The sequence below is a fragment of the Balaenoptera physalus genome (assembly GCF_965194825.1).
Source record: "Balaenoptera physalus genome assembly, chromosome: 1".
NCBI classification, from domain to species: domain Eukaryota; kingdom Metazoa; phylum Chordata; class Mammalia; order Artiodactyla; family Balaenopteridae; genus Balaenoptera; species Balaenoptera physalus.
In genome coordinates, this window is record NC_138882.1 from 184,735,402 (window position 1) to 184,756,302 (window position 20,901).

The following is a 20,901-nucleotide window of genomic DNA, read 5'->3' on the forward strand; positions in this document are numbered from 1 at the left end:
TTTCTTTTTATGGCTGAGTAATATTCCATTGTATATATGTGCCACATCTTCTTTATCCATTCATCTGATGATGGACACTTTGGTTGCTTCCATGTCCTGGCTATTGTAAATAGAGCTGCAATGAACATTGTGGTACATGACTCTTTTTGAATGATGGTTTTCTCAGGGTATATGCCCAGTAGTGGGATTGCTGGGTCGTATGGTAGTTCTATTTTTAGTTTTTAAAGGAACCTCCATACTGTTCTCCATAGTGGCTGTATCAATTTACATTCCCACCAACAGTGCAAGAGTGTTCCCTTTTCTCCACACCCTCTCCAGCATTTATTGTTTCTAGATTTTTTGATGATGGGCATTCTGACCGGTGTGAGATGATACCTCATTGTAGTTTTGATTTGCATTTCTCTAATGATTAAGGATGTTGAGCATTCTTTCATGTGTCTGTTGGCCATCTGTATATCTTCTTTGGAGAAATGTCTATTTAGGTCTTCTGCCAATTTTTGGATTGGGTTGGTTTTTTTTTTGTTATTGAGCTGCATGAGCTGCTTGTAAATCTTGGAGATTAATCCTTTGTCAGTTGCTTCATTTGCAAATATTTTCTCCCATTCTGAGGGTTGTCTTTTGGTCTTGTTTATGGTTTCCTTTGCTGTGCAAAAGCTTTGAAGTTTCATTAGGTCCCATTTGTTTATTTGTGTTTTTATTTCCATTTCTCTAGGAGCTGGGTCAAAAAGGATCTTGCTGTGATTTATGTCATAGAGTGTTCTGCCTATGTTTTCCTCTAAGAGTTTGATAGTGTCTGGCTTTACACTTAGGTCTTTAATCCATTTTGAGTTTATTTTTGTGTATGGTGTCAGGGAGTGTTCTAATTTCATACTTTTACATGTACCTGTCCAATTTTCCCAGCACCACTTATTGAAGAGACTGTCTTTTCTCCACTGTATACGCTTGCCTCCTTTATCAAAGATAAGGTGACCATATGCGCGTGGGTTTATCTCTGGGCTTTCTATCCTGTTCCATTGATCTAGATTTCTGTTTTTGTGCCAGTACCAAACTGTCTTGATTACTGCAGCTTTGTAATATAGTCTGAAGTCAGGGAGCCTGATTCCTACAGCTCCATTTTTCGTTCTCAAGATTGCTTTGGCTATTCGGGGTCTTTTGTGTCTCCATACAAATTGTGAAATTTTTTTGTTCTAGTTCTGTGAAAAATGCCTGTGGTAGTTTGATAGGGATTGCACTGAATCTGTAGATTGCTTTGGGTAGTAGAGTCATTTTCACAACGTTGATTCTTCCAATCCAAGAACATGGTATATCTCTCCATCTATTTGTATCATCCTTAATTTCTTTCATCAGTGTCCTATAATTTTCTGCATACAGGTCTTTTGTCTCCTTAGGTAGGTTTATTCCTACATATTTTACCTATGAGATTTTTAACAGCAAAACATTTTCTCTTGTTATAAAAATACTGCCTGTTTATTAAACAAAAATTAATAAATCTAGATTAGCAGAAAGAAAATTAAAATCATCCATTACCCCACCGTCCGTAACTACTGATAATATCTATGATGGTGTTCAGACTTTGAGTGTTTTGTAAACAAACACACTTTTTTATTTTTTACAAAAATGAGATCTTACTGCAGTATGTTTTTGTGACCTTTGAAATTTTTGATACATAATGAACAATTCTGCACTAAACTATATTTTTCATCTAAACTATATTTTCATCTAAACTATAATTCATCTAAACTATAATTTTTAGTGGCTGAGGAATATTCCAGTACATGGAGGACCCATCATTTATACAACCAATCCTCTACTGCCAGACACACAGTTGGTTTCTAATTTTATTGCTATTATAAAAAAAATAACTGTTGAAACTAACTCCTTATACAATCATGTTTCCTCTGGATAAACTCCTAGTATTGAAACTGGTACCTTTCTTTTTTTAAATTAATTAATTAATTATTTTTGGCTGTGTTTGGTCTTCGTTTCTGTGCAAGGGCTTTCTCTAGTTGCAGCAAGTGGGGGCCACTCTTCATCGCGGTGCGCGGGCCTCTCCCTATCGCGGCCTCTCTTGTTGCGGAGCACAGGCTCCAGACGCGCAGGCTCAGTAGTTGTGGCTCATGGGCCTAGTTGCTCCGCGGCATGTGGGATCTTCCCAGACCAGGGCTCGAACCCGTGTCCCCTGCATTGGCAGGCAGATTCTCAACCACTGCGTCACCAGGGAAGGGAAGCCCCCAGCTACCTTTCTTAAAGCTTTGACATGCATTTTCAGAATGTCCTCCAATTTGCATTCCCTCCCTGAGTTTGTGAAATCACCATCTCCCCATATCAGCATTCCTTTTTTTAAAAATAAATTTATTCATTTTATTTATTTATTTTTGGCTGCATTGGGTCTTTGTTGCTGCGCGGGGGCTTTCTCTAGTTGCGACGAGCAGGGGCTACTCTTCGTTGCGGTGCACAGACTTCTCATTGCAGTGGCTTCTCTTGTTGCGGAGTACAGGCTCTAGGTGTGCGGGCTTCAGTAGCTGTGGCTCGCAGGCTCTAGAGCACAGGCTCAGTAGTTGTGGCACACAGGCTTAGTTGCTCTGCGGCATGTGGGATCTTCCTGGACCAGGGCTCAAACCTGTGTCCCCAGCATTGGCAGGTGGAGTTTTAACCACTGCGCCACCAGGGAAGCCCAGCATTCCTTTTTTTAGCTTAAAATTTTTAAACTTTTCAAAACATTTAAAATTTTATATGTGAAAGATGGCATTGTTTTAATTAGCATTTTCTTTAATATGATGAGGTTGAATGTTGGGTTTTTTTTTTTCCTATGTGCTTATGGGTCAATGGCATTTGTTCTTTTTTTAAAAATTTTTATTGGAGTATAGCTGCTTTACAATATTGTGTTAGTTTATACTGTACAGCAAAGTGAATCGGCTACACATATACATATATCCCCTCTTTTTTGGATTCCCTTCTCATTTAGGTCACCACAGAGCATTGAGTAGAGTTCCCTGTGCTATACAGTAGGTTCTCATTAGTTATCTATTTTATACATAGTATCAATAGTGTATATATGTCAATCCCAATCTGCCAATTCATCCCACCTTCCCCCTTGGTATCCATACGTTTGTTCTCTACGTCTGTGTCTCTATTTCTGCTTTGTAAATAAGATGGTCTATACCAATTTTTTCAGACTTCACATATATGTGTTAATATACGATATTTGTTCTTCTCTTTCTGACTTACTTCACTCTGTATGACAGTCACTAAGTCCATCCATGTCTCTACAAATGACCCAATTTCGTTCCTTTTTATGGCTGAGTAATATTCCATTGTATATATGTACCACATCTTCTTTATCTATTCCTTTATCCCATTTCTTAACTAGGGCATTTAGCCTTTCCTTACTGACTGGAAGAGATCCTCTATGTGTCCAGAAAACAGCCCCTTGTCTGGATGTGTTGCAAATATTGCTCCAGTTTAATATTTACTATATCAACGTTTTTTTAACTTCAGAAGCCCAATCTATCAACCACTTTCAAGAATTTATTTTATAATTTGACCTTTTACTACCATGCTTTAAAAGCCTCTTCCAAAAAGGGGCTTGAGTAACTTTATAGTGGAGAAATCTTGCAAACATGAGTTTGACCAAAGGATCAAGGTTAGCACCCCCAATAAGTCATGCTGACATGGTGGAAGTCCTGACATGATGTCATGAGAACACTTCACCTCTGCAGTATTCTTTCCCCAAACCTCAAACCTCAGTCTAATCATGAGAAGATACCAGACAAACCCAAAGTGAGGGACATCCTACAAAACACTGACCAGTACTCGTCAAAGCTCTCGAGGTCACGGAATTCAAGGAAAGACTGAGAAACGGTCACAGATCAGTAGAGACGAGGGGATGGAGAACTAAACGCAAGGTGGTGTCTTGGACCAGATCCCGGAGCAGAAACATGACAGTGGGAACGCTGGTGAGATTCCAGTAAAGTCTGTCGTTTAGCCAGCAGTAATGTGAATTTCTTAGTTTTGATACGTACACTAGGGTCATGCACAACGCCCTTCACCTCTCCAAGTTTTGCTTTTAGTTTTGATTGGGACAGAGAACAGTCTAGACAGAAAAGTCATCAAAGTTCGTGGCTATGGGTGGGGGAGGAAAGTGAGGTGGGAAGCGGTTCCTGGTTCCTTCTGACCAAAGCACCGGGGTGCGGAGAGAGATCGGGGCAGCCGGAATGGGTCTGGAAAGGTAAACTGAGTCTAAACTCTAAAGAATCCAGTCTTTAGAGCTTTGAAAGCGAAGGGGCTTAGCCCAGACTTGCTCCTGCAGGCAGTGGGGAAGCGGCAAAGATTTCAGTCCAGTGCCTGATATGGTTATTGGTTTAGTGCCCTTGTTCGTTTCCTAATGTACTGACCCCTCCCCCAACCCAGTACAGTGTAAGCTCCAGGAGAGCAGGGACTGAGTCTCCCTTATGGAACATTTCCCCCCAAAACCCTGAACACCTGACCTGTAGAGTGAACTCAGTGAATACTGGTTGAATGAAAGAAATCAAGTAAATGGTTTTTGCCACCCCTGCCCTTCACATCTAGTATCAGCCCGTGTGAATTAAGCTCTCTTAGGCTGCTGGGCCTTTGCACAGGCTGCACCTCTGCCAGGCACAGCTGCTGACCTTCTGCCCGCCCTTCGGATTTCAGCTGAGACTTTGCCCTTTCTGAAAATCCTTCCTTGGGACTTCCCTGGTGGCTCAGTGGTTAAGAATCCGCCTGCCAATGCAGGGGACACGGGTTCGAGCCCTGGTCCGGGAAGATCCCACATGCCGCGGAGCAACTAAGCCTGTGCACCACAACTACTGAGCCTGTGCTCTAGAGCCCACGAGCCACAACTACTGAGCCCGCATGCTGCAACTACTGAAGCCTGTGCTTTACAACAAGAGAAGCCACCGCAAGGAGAAGCCCGTGCACTGCAATGAAGAGTAGCCCCAGCTCACCGCAACTAGAGAAAGCCTGCATGCAGCCAAAAATAAAAATTAAAAAAAAAAAAATCCTTCCTTCACTCTCCAAGTCTGGGTTAAACCAACTCCTCCAAGCTCCTGGGTTTCCTTGCCACTGGTCAGCTGTACTGTAACGGTGGCTCCCGGGACCACTGGCCCATCTAGGGGGGCGGAGCTGGCCTCTCAGGTCCCCACCAGCTCCGTGACCAGCACACAACACTATCAGTACATTCGTTTAAAATGGCAGCTCTTGGCAGCCAAAGACAACTTCCTCCCCACTCCCCATGGTCTAATTTGCATCTGTCAGTGTTTGAAAACAATTACCCAAAGGCAACTCCAATATATAATCCCTACCCACCACACTAATGAAGCTAATGAAGCTGTAATATATGGAGTCTGAAAGTGTGAATGTTTTGTTTTTTATCATAGTCCCCCCATGCCCAAGTTTCGGGAAACCATGTCCACATCCTAACCAACACAAGCCTGGCCAGTGAAGGTGGGGAAAATGTGGAACAAGGGTAAAGAAATTCTGTCTCTCCTTTTCTCTTCCAGACCAGCTGTGAAGAGGAAAAAGTGGCAAAGACAAAAAATTCACCAAGCATTAGAGTCACGTGGTTCTACATCTTGAATAGAAAAAATAGCAGAACCTCCTGGAGGCACCCAGAATTATACATCCTATGAGACCACGATCTTAAAAAAGGACCTCTCTCACCATGGTGAATTCTCATCCTGGTTCTGCCAAGATTTGCTGAGTGACCTTGGGCCCATCGCCTGTAGGATGTTTCCATTAGGGAAGCTCTGGGGACATTAAAAAAAAGGAGAAATGCCAAAACAGGCTTAACCAACCCTGTGATGTGTTTTAAATGCTGGCATTGAACAAATGACTGTTTTGTGCATTGTGCAATTTAAGCTGGACCACTGGCACGACAGTTACAGGCTTGATGATAAACATGAATTCCTAGCGCACATACCAGTGTGGCCCAGAAGAGACGCAGGCTGCAGGGCCAACGTGTGTCTCCAGCGAGGAGCTCTGTCTGATACTGACTTTAGTGCCTCATCTGAAGACCCTCATCAATGTGAGGCCTGAGAGCCCTCACCTGCCCCGCACAGGCCCCAGTCACTCTGTTTTCTGGCCTCAGTTTCTTCTTCTAAGAATCGAGGTGGCTAGACCAGCAGCGGTTTCATTTTCTTTTTAAAGTCGCAGAATCTCTTTAAAGGGATCCTTCGCACCATGACATCTTTAATATTTGTAAGCAGAGTTTCTTCCCAGCTGGCCCTGCTTCCCACCACTCAGCCCTGTTCCCACAAACCCCTGAGTTGCTTCTGGGACCCAACCAAGGAATCCCAAGTTTCCCAGGATCACCATATAAAAACCAGTGAGGGACTTCCCTGGCGGTCCAGTGGTTAAGACTTCGCCTTCCAATGCAGGGGGTGCAGCTTTGATCCCTGGTCAGGGAGCTAAGATCCCACATGCCTTGCAGCCAAAAAACCAAAACATAAAACAAAAGCAATATTGTAACAAATTCAGTAAAGACTTTAAAAATGGTCCACATCAAAAAAAAAAAAAAAATCTTAAAAAAATAAAACAAGAAAAAAACCCCAGTGAACCGGAGCCGGGTTTTTAGTTGCGACACCCGGGATCTTCGTTGCAGCATGCGGGATCTAGTTCCCTGACCAGGGATTGAACCCGGGCCCCCTGCATTGGGAGCATGGAGTCTTAACCACTGGACCACCAGGGAAGTCCCCAAGATCATGTCTAGTATTGACAATTTACATGGCATTCGCAAGGCTTCAATCCTGTTAGAGGATGAGAGACGCCAGGAAATCCTGTCCCCAGGGTGGGGTGACCGACCTTATCACCTGAGTCGGTAACAAATTCTCTGCACATGTTTGCCATCTTTGCCTCTCCAAGAGGTAGGGCTTGGAGACAAGCAAACCAAATTCTGATTTTTCGAGGGACCTGCACTTGCCACCCCAGTGCCTAGTCCTGGGGGGATTTGGGGAAAGGGGTGATAACAGCAGGGTGGAAGCACCTGGCTAGGTTAAAACCAACACAGCAAAAGACCAGAAGAAACGAAGCTCTCTCCCTCCCTCCTATAATCCTGGGATCGCACTCACCCCACCCCTGATGGTTGATGTCCTCCATTTCTAAGAAGCTCACTGAGAATCAATGTTTGCATTAGATTTGGTAAACACAGCCCTTTCCCCAACAGCCATGGTGACAGTGGCCCGAGAAGTGGCCCCCTGAAGTCCCACAGTGGTAATTTGCATAGCGTTACAGAATTTGGGCTACTGGAGCATTCTGATTTTGGCCACAAAATTCTGGCCTCCTAAGTACCTTCCAGCCATCAGATGGTAGAAGCACGTGAGACTGGCAGGTTAGAACCGGTGTGAAAAAGCCATCACGTGGGGAAAGTACACGTCATCATGATGAATTGGAAAACCAGGATATGAAATAGCAGAGCAAGCAAGCAAGCAAGCAAACTAAAAAAGTGTGAATAAGACACCACCGTGTCGACAGTGGTTGTCAGCATATCGTGATGTTTTCCTTCCGAGTTTTCTACAATCAGCATGTACTTCCTTTGTAACCTGGGGGAGAAAATAACTTCAAGAGCCTGTCTACCCAGGGGTACATGATAAAGTAGGGTTCAGGGAGCAGCAAGTAAGTTTAATCACTAGTTTAGTCCCTGGCATGAAAGTCAGTTTGAAGAGATAGGTCCTGAAAATATCAAGATACATATACTCCTTGTCTTCTGGGGGCCCCAGCGTTTACTCCTTCTGGACGTGTGACTGTGGGTACCCCCCAAATTCCTGGCAGTGTGGAGTATAGGGAGAAAGGGGCCCTTGGAGGAGAAGTGTGCTCTGTTTTGTTTTTTCTTCAAGATCCATCCTCAAAATCATTCAAGACAGAATCGGGAAACTTGGGTTCTAGCCCCGGCTCTGATCTCAGGCCCGTCCTTTCCCTTCCCCCTTCCCTGGGCCTCAATTTTCCAATCTGTAAAATAAATGGAGTGGACTTTCGGATGGCTAAGGTCCCTTCTGGCTCCAATATTCTAAGAGCTAAAGGAACCAGCACTCAGGTTTAAGGGCTGCTATGTCTGAGAAATCTAGGGCAAGAGAGAATAAGGAAACTTTCAGCTGCTCAGCCCGAGTAAACAACACAGACTAGATGGCGAGGGCCAGCCCAGCGTCTTGACACAGGGCTTGGGGCTGAGGGGAGGGAGGACCTGACGATCAGCCTGAGGCACTTAGCAGAGATCCCCAGAGCACGACCTCAGGCCAGCGTCTCAGGGCTGTCCAGGAGGGGTCGGGCAGTCTGGCCTGGAGCAGGCAAAGCCAAACAAGTGACCTGTTTCTCCGTGGAGCCAGAGCTCCCAGCATGGTGGGTGGTGCACCAAAGGCTCAATCCAGAAGAAAGGAGGAAAAAAAAAATCACCAGGCTAAACAGGGCCACCTGTCCAAACTGGGGAGGAGCAAGACAGATGTTGAGAAAACCTCCCACCCTGGACTAACCTGGGGCCCATAACAAGTCTCTGACTTGAATGTGGCCAGTCTCCTGGGATAATGCAGAGGAACCTAGATCCGGTTCTGCTGCTGACTTGCTGTGGGCCCTTGGGTGAGTTCCTTCCCCTCTCTGAGTTTTGTTTGTCAAATGAGAGGACATTCTAGGGTCCTCCCGTGGCAGGTGAAAGGCCATGCATGGTTCACCTCCAAGTAAAGGAGATTTATAACCAGGAGAAGGATACTCTTACAGCTGTCAATTGCAAAAAACAAAACAAAACAAACAAACAAATAAAAAACTCCTCTAAACTTCAGAGCAGACACAACAAAAGGGAAAGCAAAAGCCAGCAGCCGGAAGCAGACCCTTCAGCACGTCCCCAGTCAGAAGGCATCTGAGATGAGGGAATTTTCCTGGCACTTAGGGAGAAAACTCTTCTCAGTCCCTCGAATGAGAAGCCCAGAGCCAAAGGTCCTGGAGCTCTGGTCTCCTCCAGCCCAAGAGCTCTGAGGGCTTTACTGGCAGCCCTGCAGAGGGAGGGAAGAACATTTACCAGAACCGTGACCCAGGAAAACAGGAGCCCCCCAAAGGGACAGGCTGCCCACTGCAAATGCCAATAGGAGGTGGGCTGCTGGCTCTGTCTCCAGCATCGCCACTCCTCGCATAGATGCAGACGCTCCTGCGGCTCGTGACTTCTGGAGCGAGAGAGCTGGAAAGCCGCAGCTGGAGGGGCTTGGGCCCTGCCAAGGTCCTACCACCTTGCTCTGGTAGAGGACAGGCTGGCAGTCTGAGCCTCACACTGAATCCACAGATCTCCCCCCTTGACCAGTGGTCACATGACAAGACCACCTGTTAATCTCTGCCTCCTGTGCGGGGCGCCAAGCCAGCTTCTTCATTCCTGATGCCCCCACCAGCCTGCGGGCCAGCCTCCTCTCCCCCAGCAACCTTCTCCAAACTCCCATCCAACTTCCACACAGCCAGATTTATCTTCCTAACACAGCAACAGGATCAAATAACTCTCCTGCTTAAAGAACTTGAACGGAATTTGTGTCTTTCTTGTCCAGCGTTGTATACTGAGCACCTAGAACAGTGCCTGGCCCACAGAAGGCACACAGTCAACATCTGTGGATCGGTTCTAAGATGTCCACTGAATAAAGTCCCACCTGTGATGACCTCGCCCCACCTCTCTGGTCCAGTTCACTCCAGACCCTCCACTCCCTTTACTTCCCTGTATCCTCCCACAAACCCACCTGCCACTACCTGAGCGCCTCCCTTGGTCCAGCACACCTCGTGCACCTTCATACCTCCATGCCTTTGCCTGGGCTGTTCCATCTGCCCAGACACCCTTCCTACCCCGTCCCCTTGAGAGACTCCACTTCACTGTTTAATATACCAACATTCTTTTCTTAGCAGGACCTGCTGGCATGCCTCACCCTGAGTTACTTTCTTTCTTCTGTTCTTCCCTAACCCTGTACCATAGCTTCCTACAGAGTACTTGCTATGTGTGAGGCATGAATGTCCCCCCTCACCCTAGGTTATCATTCCCACTGTACAGATGAGGAAACTGAGGCTCAGAGAGGCAAAGTGACACTGTGGGTCACACAGCCAGGGAATGGTGGGGTCTGACTATATTGCCACCTCTTTATGACACTTGTCATTTACTGCTCACTAGGCTGGGAACTCTCTGAGGCCCCTTGGCCCTGTATCCCCGGGGGGCCGGCCTGGGCCTCTGTGATACTCAAGAGGCCCTAATCATTGAACCACTGGCAGCTCAGGACATTGTGAGGAACAGATGCCCAGCCAGTCTCCTCCCCTTTCTCCCTCTTCTACCTTTTCTCCCAATCTGGGCGATAGCTCTGGCAAGCTGGGGAGGGACACATTTGGAGGGAAAGGGGCCCCCTCCCAATTCCATTTGGCCCTATCAACTTAGGTCAAGATCCCTGTGTGACGTCTCCAAAGTGTGAAAGCCAGTCACAGGTCCCAGAGCCGACCCTTCACTAGGAAGGCCATCCTCGAAGTGACCCCCCCCCCCCTCAGAATGAAAGCCAGAAGCCAGCCTTAGAGGACAATCCCTCTCCTGCCTCCCGCCAGGCTGGCTCCGGCCCCGCCCATCCCGCTCCGTCTACACCTGGGTTCCCAGCTCCTGGACCACCCGCAGAGTTAGCGCGGACCCGTCGCAGCTCCTCGGAGCGCTGCACAAATGCCGGTGGCCGCTACCCACCTGGGAGGATCCGGGAGGGACCCGGGAAACCGTAGGGACGTCCAGGTTTCCTGCACCCTCGTCCTCTGGCTAGGAAAGATTTCGTTCTGAAAGTGCCCATCCCTCTTAATCAGACTTGGCATTCCGGGCCACAGGGCTCCCTTCAGGGCGCAGACTAGAGATCTGATTTGGATCTGAGTAGTATTGATACTTGCTCTGCGGCAGGCACGAACGCCCCACCTCACCCCGGGAGGTTATCACTCCCATTTTACTAGGTGAAGAAACCTGAGTTACACCCCATTGCTCACACCCGATTCCTCACCCTTTGACTCTAGTACCTAACACACACACGCGCGCGCGCGCGCGCACACACACACACACACACACACTAATCTAAATCCCTTAAAAGTCTCCCTTTCCGAAAAGGAATAAGGGATGGGGGAAAGGGCTCTTTCGGGCAGCGCCGGGTGGTTTCCTGGGACCTACTGAGAAGTTCTGCTCTAAGCACGGAGGGAAGGTGCCTCTTTGGCCAAGGGTTCGAAATCCGCCAGGCGGATGGCACCTGTCCCCGCCAACAGGGGGCCCGGAGGCCGGCTGCCTTCCCCCAGGCGAAGCCAGCTGGCCTCAGCGCGATGCCCGGCAGCCGGGTGGTCCCTCACTGGCCCGGCGCGGCTCCAGAGGATGCGAGTACGCAGTCCTCCCGCCGAAGACCCCGGGCAGGAAGCTCTCAGACGAACGGACAGACAGACCCAGACAGCCGTCGACTCCCTCCGGGGCCCTGTGGGGAACAATCCCTCCGCGGGGCGCGGCGGGGCGGAAGGCGCAGACTCACCGCGGCGGCGGCGGGTCCAGCTCGGTCTCGGTCGGGCGGCCGGGGGCTGGGGGCTACACGACCCCGGCCCCCACAGGCTGCCTCCTTCGGTTGCTGCGATCCCGGGGCTGGGGGCTCCGGGGAAGCTCGGTCGAGGGAGCGCGGGGGCGGAGAGCGCGCAGCCCGCTCTCGGACCGGGATGGGGACGCAGGAAGCGCGGCCGCTAGGCGCCGGCGTGCCGGAGGGAGGGACCGCGAGAGGCGGAGGGCGGTGCCGGCCCCGAGCGGCCTCCGGCCCCGAGAGGCACCGCCCACCAGTCGACCCTCTCCGCCAAGCCCGGCCATCCGCTCCACCCAGAGGCCCGCGGCGCCGAGCCCCAGCTGCGGAGGGCGGACACGCACTCCGTCTGGTCGGCTGGGGGAGGAGTGCGGGCCGGGGGCGCTGGGCCGCATGAAGTTGGCTAAACCGGGGTGGTGGGGTGGGGTGGGGAGGGGACAGGGCCCTGACTCCTTTCCCCGCCGCGGGGGACCGGGAATTGGATGTGTGCGGGTAGGGTGGGGAGGGGCGTCTCGGCCCGGAGTCCGGGTTTTAAGCGTTAAGTAAGAGCAGAGATTCCCTACCAGCCCCGGCGGCTCAGCTCAGCGGGCCCGCCTGCCGCGCCTTTACCTGGTGAGGAGCTCACCTGGCCAACCGGTGCACCGGCCTCCCCCCTCCCCCGCCCCTTCCTGGGGAGGCCGCCGCCTCCCTCTTCACCCTCCGGCAGGTTCAGGGCGCTGAGCCCCGCCTGCACCGCCCAGGGCTGGGGCCCTGCGAGGTAACTGATGGGCGGAGGTAAGAGAGGAGGAAGCGAGTTTTTGAAAAGCGAGTCAGTTCAGGCCCTCGACTCGGCTCCCCACCCCCTCCCGGGTTCCCTGGGCGCCCTCCGGGTCTCACACCTGGGCCTTGGTCGGGGTGGAGCCCATTCCAGGTGCCTGTGCCCGCGCCCGGGATGGGGGCGACCCGGCTCGGGTGCCTCCCCAGCTGGGAGCCCGTTCCCAGCTTTGCGGAGGACTTGCCCAAAGCAGCACCGGTTGGTGTCCTGCTGACCAGGTGGCAGGGGGATGGTCCGCCTCTGCTTAGAGCCCCAGAGCTGCTGCCCAAGGCCTGGCTCTGGGGAGCGTGAACCACAGCTTGGGAGGGCGCCTCTTACCTGCGATCCTGCGTGGGGCCCCTGCCTGGAGGTTTGCCCTGGAACTGCGCTGCCCTTCTCCTCTCTCAACCTTAGATTGTTCTGAATTCCAAGACCGGTCAGGCCAGGGTCCCTTTCTCCGGTGAGTGTCCAGCCCTTTGAAGTTCAAGACCTGAGAAAAGCTGATAGGCAGCTGGCCGGGTGTCAGAGAATCTAGCTGAGGACAGAAGGCGCCTCCTACTGGGAATCTGCCCTGTCCAGGATGGAAAATAGACACCCTGGTGGTAATTGCAATCAAGTTCACTTACAAACTGCTGACTTCATGGGTACACATGGTCCCCATGTGTGTATACCTACAGAGTGGTCACACGTGGGTATTTTTTTCCCATTGTTGCTTCTTAACGGCAACAGTTCAACAGGACCCTCGTGTCTATAAAGAAGCCAATTTGGGGCTGTCTTGTGATTTGGGGGTGGGAAAGGCATTTAGAGAAACAGAGTAATGAGTCTCCATAAGTATATCAATAACTGGTATTCCTCACATCCTTACTGTGGATCAAGCACCAGGTTACCACCTGCTTCCCTTGCACCATCTTATTTAATCCTCATAACAACCCTGGAGATGGTTATCAGTTATGCCCATTTTATAGAACAGAAAGCTGAAGCTTAAAGGGGTGAGGTCATTTGCCCAAAGTCATACAGCTGAGAAGTGTCAGGAGCTTGACCCAAGTTGGTCCCCTCCAGAGCCTGTGCTCTCCCTGCTATAGAAAAATCACTTGTCATGCTCTGGGCCCTGAGACAAGCTTCCCCTGCTTCTCCTGTCTGTCACTCAGGAAGAAGACACCATTGTCGCACTCTGCATAGTGATGTAATTCTTTACAAGTCTGCCTCCTGCTCTCCTGAGGACTGGGACACCTGCACCCCCATACTGGTCCCCTGCAGGTGCTTAATAAATATTTGCTGGATGAATGAAAGCCCCAAATAATAATATTATCTTAGCAAATGGGGAGAACCTTAGTGTAGAAGGGACCTGTGATAACAGGCTCCCATTTGAGAGCTGTGTGTATCCACTGCAAAATTTAGACAATGAATTTGGGAACCTTCCAGACTCTGAAGGAGTGATGGGAAACAGTCACATAGCTCTCAGATAAGACCAGGAATCTGGTTTTCATTTCACTCTGCAAGACCAACTTTGGAGAGGCCTGGACTGCAGCTGATCATTTCAGACGGCTGTTCCAGCTCCTACCCAGAGGCAAAGGGCCTCAGTACTTTTCCATGCCAGGGTCCAACTCCAGATCCGCCCTGCTCTGTTGCACACCCAACTGGGCAGGTCTTGTCTATCTGAGAAAATCATCTTCAGAGTGTTCCTTTTAGGCAGGCTCACCCTGGCTAATCTGGGGAGAGGCTGGAGAAATTCTCAAAGCTGAGCCACAGGCAGAACCCAGAAGCTGGCAAAGGAAGAGTATTTTTCTTTGTCATCCTCCCCTTCAAGCCTTCTCCCTCTATGTGGTTAGCTTCTCTGAATCTTCCCAGGTTCTCTATGTCCCATGGAGGAGCCTGACTTAATTTAACTGCCACCTTATCCCACTGTCAGCTGACAAGGGCCTGAGACATGCCCTTGGGGGAAGAGCCAAAGAAATAAATCTTGAATGGTGGAATTTCTGTTACCTGTTACCATCATAGGCAGTGGGGAAGATGACAGTTACCATTTACCAAGCCCTATGTTTCAAGTGCTATGCAAACATTGTGTTATTCAATCATCACAACAGCCTTAAAAGGAAAATTCTATTACTCCTGTTTTTCAGGTGAGGCTAAGACTCAGAGAAGTTACGTACCTGGATCCATTAGCAAGTGATAGAGCCAAGAATTGAACCAAGGTATATACTTGCTCTTAACAGCTATGCTAGGAACCCCGTGTGGTAGGCAGAATGACGACCACCCAAAGATAGTCACATCCTGATCTCCAGAACTTGTGAATATGTTAACTTACATGGCAAAAGAGACCTTGCAGATGTGATTGAGTTAAGGATCTTGAGATGGGGAGATTATCCTGAATTATCCTGGTGGACCTGATGTGATCACAAGGATTCTCATAAGGGAGGCAAGAGGTTCAGAGTCAGAGATGTGACACTGAAAGCCGAGGTCAGAGTAATGCAGTTGCTGGAGGGGGCCATGAACCAAGGAATGTGGGCAGCCTCTAGAAGCTGGAAAAGGTCAGGAATGGATTCTCCCCTAGACCCTCCAGCAGGAGCACAGCTCTCCTGACACCTAAATTTTAACCTAGCGAGACCGATTTTGGACTTCTGACCTGCAGAACTGTCAGATAATAAATTTGTGTTGTTCATAGCCATAAAGTTTGTGGTAATTTGTTACAGTAGCAATAGGAAACTAATACGTCCTGCAAACTCAGCCACGTAGGCAGATGTTTATTTCACCCACCTTTTCAGCTAACTACTCACTGTAAAGCTCTTCTCATATGAGGCACCATGATACAACCTGTATCATAGATTTAGAAAGAAGGCAGGATTTCATCAGATCTCTCTTTGGTTTCTGAATCCTCTGCAACTTATGAGCTGTGTGACCTTGGGCAAATGTCTCATCCTCTCTGAACCTCAGTTTCTTCATCTGTAAAAAGAGTGATGCCAATAATACCTATTTTTCAGGACCGATATGAGGATTAGGTGAACCAGAATGTGAAAAAGTGCCTTATAAATGGTCCAGTGACATCTGAACATGAGTCGTTTGGGGCATTAACCTGTCCAGCTCTGAAAGTCTGGATTTGAAGAGGACTGGATGCAGTTCCGAGCATTTCCTGGCATACGTTTTGACTTGCTCTGCCTGAGTGAGCAAGTAACTAATTTAAAATATTCGACTGTCTCTGGTCAGTGAGTAGACCACAATCTGTTACAAAGTAAGGATGAAAAATTCACTTAGAGGAAGAGATCATCTTGCAGAAGAACTCACATGTGTGCTCAAGAAGATGTGTTCAAGGATTTCCATTGCTGATTATCTATAATGGTGAAAAATCATTATCAAGCTAAATGCCACCAAAAAGAGATATGCTAAATTAATTATGGTGCAGGCTCATACTGGAATACTATGCAGTCATGAAGAGAGAAGGAGCTATCTCACAGGGATGAATATCCAAGATGGATCATTAACTGAGAAAAGCAAGAGACCAAGCATTTTGATGCCACACAAATGGTTTTTAAAACAGATGGAGACACATGTATTTGACTACACATAGAAAGTGTTCAGGAGGGACCAAACCAAACCAAACCGTAGTTACCTTTAGAAATTGAGAAGAGGTGTGTGTGTCTGTGTCTGTGTGTGTGTGTCTGTGTGTGTGTGTGTGAGAGAGAGAGAGAGAGAGAGAGGGAGGGAGGGAGGGAGGGAGGGAGGGAGAGAAAGATGGAGGAGGTAATTATTATTTTTTTCAATAAGAATGTATTAAATTTATAATAAAACTTAGAAAAAATAAGGGGGCCAGGAACCACCTGTATAGTCCACCAAGAGCACACACAGTCTGCCCCTGTGTCTTCCCTTTCTTGCTGTGATCTTTCCCCATCTGCCACTCTTCCTTTGGTCAGTTCTGAGCAGCTGACCCCCTCTTCCCACCTTTACTCATTTCTAAACTCTGAGGATCTGAATGATGTCTCTACCTTGTGACTCTTGCCAAAGTCAGCAGTAAAACATGTACCATACTTGTAACCTGACCTTCACCTGGAGTGGTTCACGTTAGTCACCTACCCGGAAAGGATGTGTCTTGCTTGCAGGCATTACCCATGAAATACTGGCCCAACCTCTCTGAAGGTTTAATCAGGTCTGCCTGGTGAGGAATTGTGCTCATATAGTGCAAAGTGAAATTGGATAATTGGACCATTTGTTTAAATAAAACAATTTCATCCCATTTCCTGAGATTTTTTTGTTCAAGAAATACATCTATTCCTGAGTTACCAACTTAATGGGGCCTGTGTAGACGGATCAGATGGCCCAGAATGGAGCTGGTGAGGACATCATGGCTTTGGGGTACAGGTTCTTGGGACACCTGAGCACAGAGAACCAGCAGTCCTTCCTCCCTATCGCCCCATATTCCTCTGTGCCCCACCCTGTAGAACCTTCCTCTAGATCTCATAATCATCAGTCAGTTCATCCAGCTAATTCCTAACTGGGGTCCTGCTCCCAAGCTCTCGCCCTGGAATCCATTCTCCCCGTTGAATGGTCAGCGGTGTGAAACACAGATCTGAGCAACGGTTCCCCACTGCCCTCGGCATCCGGTCCAGACTCCTTGACGAGGACACACGGGGACTTCATAATCGGGTGGGCCCTTCTGATGTGCTCAGCCTCCTTACTCACGCTCCCTCAGGCTCCCCGCTCTGTCGCTCTCTCTTCCTGTGGGTCCCTTTTCCATCAATGATGAAACCTTTCCCAGAAACTCCCAGGAAACTTCCTTGATCGCTCCCTTGCCGGAGCTGGCTCACATGCCTACTCCTAACCCCATCACAGCGAGGACCCTCCAGCCTGGGGTAGACTCTTGGGATTCACCTGGAGTCACTTGGGGTTGGTGCAGACACCTGAGACAAATGGAGGATTTGCCAACAGAATGAAGAAGCCAATGACTGTGGGTAGCCCCCGGCAGACAGCTATAGCAGGCACCGTCAGTATAGGAGGGCCTCCGTGTTGGGCTGGCACACGCCAAAGCAGGAAAGCCCTCTGCAGAGAGAGTGGGAGAGAGATGCTTCCGGGGTTCCTGCCGGCCTTCCAGTTCTTCAGGCTGAGCAGTATTCCTGTTCTGCCGAGTTTCCTTTTTGCTTAAACTAGTCTGATGAGTTTCCATTTCTTTTTTTTTTTTTTTTTTTTTTAATTTATTATTTATTTAATATTTTTATTTTTGGCTGTGTTGGGTCTTCGTTTCTGTGTGAGGGCTTTCTCTAGTTGTGGCAAGCGGGGGCCACTCTTCATCGCGGCGCGCGGGCCTCTCACTATCGTGGCCTCTCTCGTTGCGGAGCACAGGCTCCAGACGCGCAGGCTCAGTAGTTGTGGCTCACGGGCCTAGTTGCTCCGTGGCATGTGGGATCCTCCCAGACCAGGGCTCGAACCCGTGCCCCCTGCGTTGGCAGTCAGATTCTCAACCACTGCGCCACCAGGGAAGCCCCGAGTTTCCATTTCTTGCAACAAAAGGACCCTAAGAGAATCCCTTGGAAGCTTTAGCAAGCAGCCTGGAAGCAGGGCCAGAGATCAAGCACAGGTGCCCTGATCCTCTCCCAGTTAACTAACTGCATTGAAACCAGCAGCAAACACAAGGGCCCTGTGGGACTTGGATTTCAAGGAAAGACATTCACCTCTAGGATAAGTAAATAACAATAGCAGCCACCATTCATATAGCGCTGACTATGTGCCAGGCAGTATTCTACCCACCTTACAATTACTGTCTCATTTAATCATCCTCATAACCACATGAGGAAGGTACTATAGTTCCCCCATTTTACAGATGAGGAAACTGAGACACAGAGAGGTTAAGTGACCTGATCAAGCTCACTCAGCTGGTAAGTGGGGGGGTCTGCCTATGACCCTAACGTGCCTGGAGCCTGTGCTCCCACCTACTTTTCTACCCTGGTTCTCATGTAAGTGGTGTTTGTGATACCCTGAGGGACTCCTTGATCCAGGTTCAGAAGATGGAAGATGAACAGGGGGACAGAGATTCAGCTCTCCTGGCTGAGAGGGGCCAACAGGAGGAGCACGGCCGTGTCTTCCACACCTGCTAGGGTCCTGGTGGTCCATTCCTTCCACGCAGGCCGCCACAGTGGGCTAATATTTGGTGATATTGATGAAAGTTGTTTTTCTCCCTTTTGCTCTTTCCAGACCTTGGCGCTTCTTACTTTGGAGGAAGACTTGATTCAGCAGGAAAGCAGAGATAACTCTTTTGAATTTCAAGAACAAGGACTTTGAGTTGCAAAAATGTGGCCTTTGAGTTTCAGAAGAGGAAGGCCTGGAGGCCTCTGGGCATAACATTTATGTCATTAACAAAATGTTTGGAGACTGAGACCCCAGAACCATTTCCCTCAAGCCAGTTAAGGTCAAAGTTCCTTGGGCTGGGGGGCCAGGTAGAGGGCAGAGTTATGTTGATGTGGGTCTCCAGAGAGATGAGGCGTGGCCAAAGCAGTGGCCCTGTGCTGTCTGGGGGAGGGAGTGTGGATTGGGGACAAGCCTGGGAGAATGTCTCCCCTCACCCAGCATGGCACGGGAATGGAAGGGATGGTCACATAGAGTGATTGGCAGAGGGGCTGAGACGGCCTTGCAGGGGTTTGCCAGGCCCTGCCAACGTCTCCCGTGTGCCCAAGAGGGCAGAAGAAGATGAGAGAAGAAAGAGAGAGAAGCTGGGCCTGGAGATGAATTCCAGGAAGCCTAGGAGGGCACATCTGCCTCCTGGAAGACAGAAACAAGGCCACCAACAGCAGGTGCCAGAAAAGACCGATCGCCTCTGCCCCCTGCCCAGGTCTGGCCCTCTGGGAGCACCTCCTCTCCCCATATAAGAAACATAGACATAACCCAGAATAAGAAGTAGGGAGACTCTGATTAACTATCATTTCTTCCACCCAGAAATTAAGTAGAAGTCTCGTTTTGAAAACTGAAGTTATGTTTCTTGCGCACTTTATGGTGTGGATTGAATGTCCCATTGTTTCCCTGCGGCTCCTCAAAGGGCTGTGTGTATTCAGCCCTGCCCTCTTGTACATTTCTACCTGAAGAAGGGGATTAACAAGGTTCTTCAGGAGAAACAGAGGAGGCAGAGCACAGAACAGAGGAATAATACTCCCACCCTTTCTGCATCACCAGTCTCTGTCTTCGACCATTTCTGCTGTCCCTGCACCCTCGTCTCCTGCAGAAAATCCTCCCAGTACTGATCTAGTGGAGGTGATGGTTCTTTGTACCTATTTCATAAGGACCCTCCATCAGCCCCCAACCAACAATGTACCTGCTCTAACCATACCTGTCAGGTACGTGATTGTGTCTGCTTGGGTGGAAGTTCAACGTGACACTGTGTTGTCTGGGTAGATGTTGTCTTTGTCCGTGACTCCTATGGCTACTTTTTTTTTTAAATTTTTTAAAAATAAATTTATTTATTTTATTTATTTTTGGCTGTGTTGGGTCTTCGTTGCTGCGCACGGGCTTTCTCTAGTTGTGGCGAGCGGGGGCTACTCTTCGTTGTGGTGCGTGGGCCTCTCATTGCGGTGGCTTCTCTTGTTGCAGAGCACGGGCTCTACATGCACGGGCTTCAGTAGTTGCAGCACGGTGGCTCGGTAGTTGTGGCTCGCGGGCTCTAGAGCGCAGGCTCAGTAGCTGTGGCGCACGGGCTTAGCTGCTCCGCGGCACGTGGGATCTTCCCGGACCAGGGCTCAAACCCGTGTCCCCTGCATTGGCAGGCGGATTCTTAACCACTGCGCCACCACGGAAGCCCCCCATGGCTCTTTAGACCAGAGTTTTGCAACTTCAGCACTGTTGACGTTTGGGTGGGATCATTCGTTGCCGTGGGGGTTATCCTGGGCCTTGTAGGATGTTTAGCTGCTTCCCTGAGACTCTATCTACTAGATGCTAGTAGCAACCCCCTCTCAAGTCGTGACAACCAAAAATGACTCCAGACATTGTCAAACATCCTTGGGAGTAGATCACCCCCTGTTAAGAACCTCTGTTTAAAACATCACACACAGGATCCCCAGCATGTGCTTTGTGCTCTGATATGGATGTCATTGAGGGTAGACAGAGAAATATAATCAGAAAAGTAGTGGCCTGGAAGTCAGAAGACCTGGGTTCAAGTCCCAGTTCTGTCACTTCTTACCTGTGTGACCATGAGCAAATCACAGTTTTCCCACATGTGTAGTGGGGATAATAAATGAGGAGAGGGGTTTTAACTGGTTTCATTCACTACTGTAACTCCAGTATCTAGTGCATGGCACATAGTAAGTGCTCAAGAAAATTGTGTTGACTGAATGAATGAATCTCTACCTTGCCTCCCTCCTAGGGCTTCTGCAGGGTTCCAATGAAAAAGTCTGTGCAAAATTCCATGACTGAGGGGCCACAGAAAATATTGTACCCCGTCCAAACTCAGAACACAGCTGACCCTGGCTGACATTTTCTAACTAATTTTAAATACATAAGAATCCATAATAACCCCAAACTGGAAACAACCTGAGTGTCCTTCAATAGGGGAATGGTTAAATTCTGGTACATCCATACCATGGAATACCATGCAGCGATCAA

At 49.1% G+C, this 20,901-nt stretch overlaps 1 protein-coding gene and 1 long non-coding RNA gene across 4 annotated transcripts in view; one reads left to right on the forward strand and one right to left on the reverse strand.

Moving 5' to 3' along the window:
- TMEM51 (transmembrane protein 51) overlaps positions 1-12,712 on the reverse strand; it is a 51,749-nt gene extending 39,037 nt beyond the window's left edge. Inside the window, exon 1 of one of the 3 annotated variants that reach the window (XM_082417455.1) lies at positions 12,670-12,712. The gene's annotated coding sequence lies outside the window, so the exon portion shown is untranslated. Of the gene's footprint in view, positions 1-11,501; positions 11,834-12,669 lie in introns of those variants that run through there. The other 2 variants (XM_082417457.1, XM_082417456.1) reach the window with 2 other exon arrangements.
- A 13-nt stretch (positions 12,713-12,725) lies between these two features.
- On the forward strand, positions 12,726-19,733 carry LOC309639827. The gene is made up of 2 exons (XR_014251871.1): positions 12,726-14,522; positions 15,309-19,733. It is a non-coding gene; the product is annotated as an uncharacterized lncRNA (long non-coding RNA).
- The last annotated feature ends 1,168 nt before the right edge of the window (positions 19,734-20,901 follow it).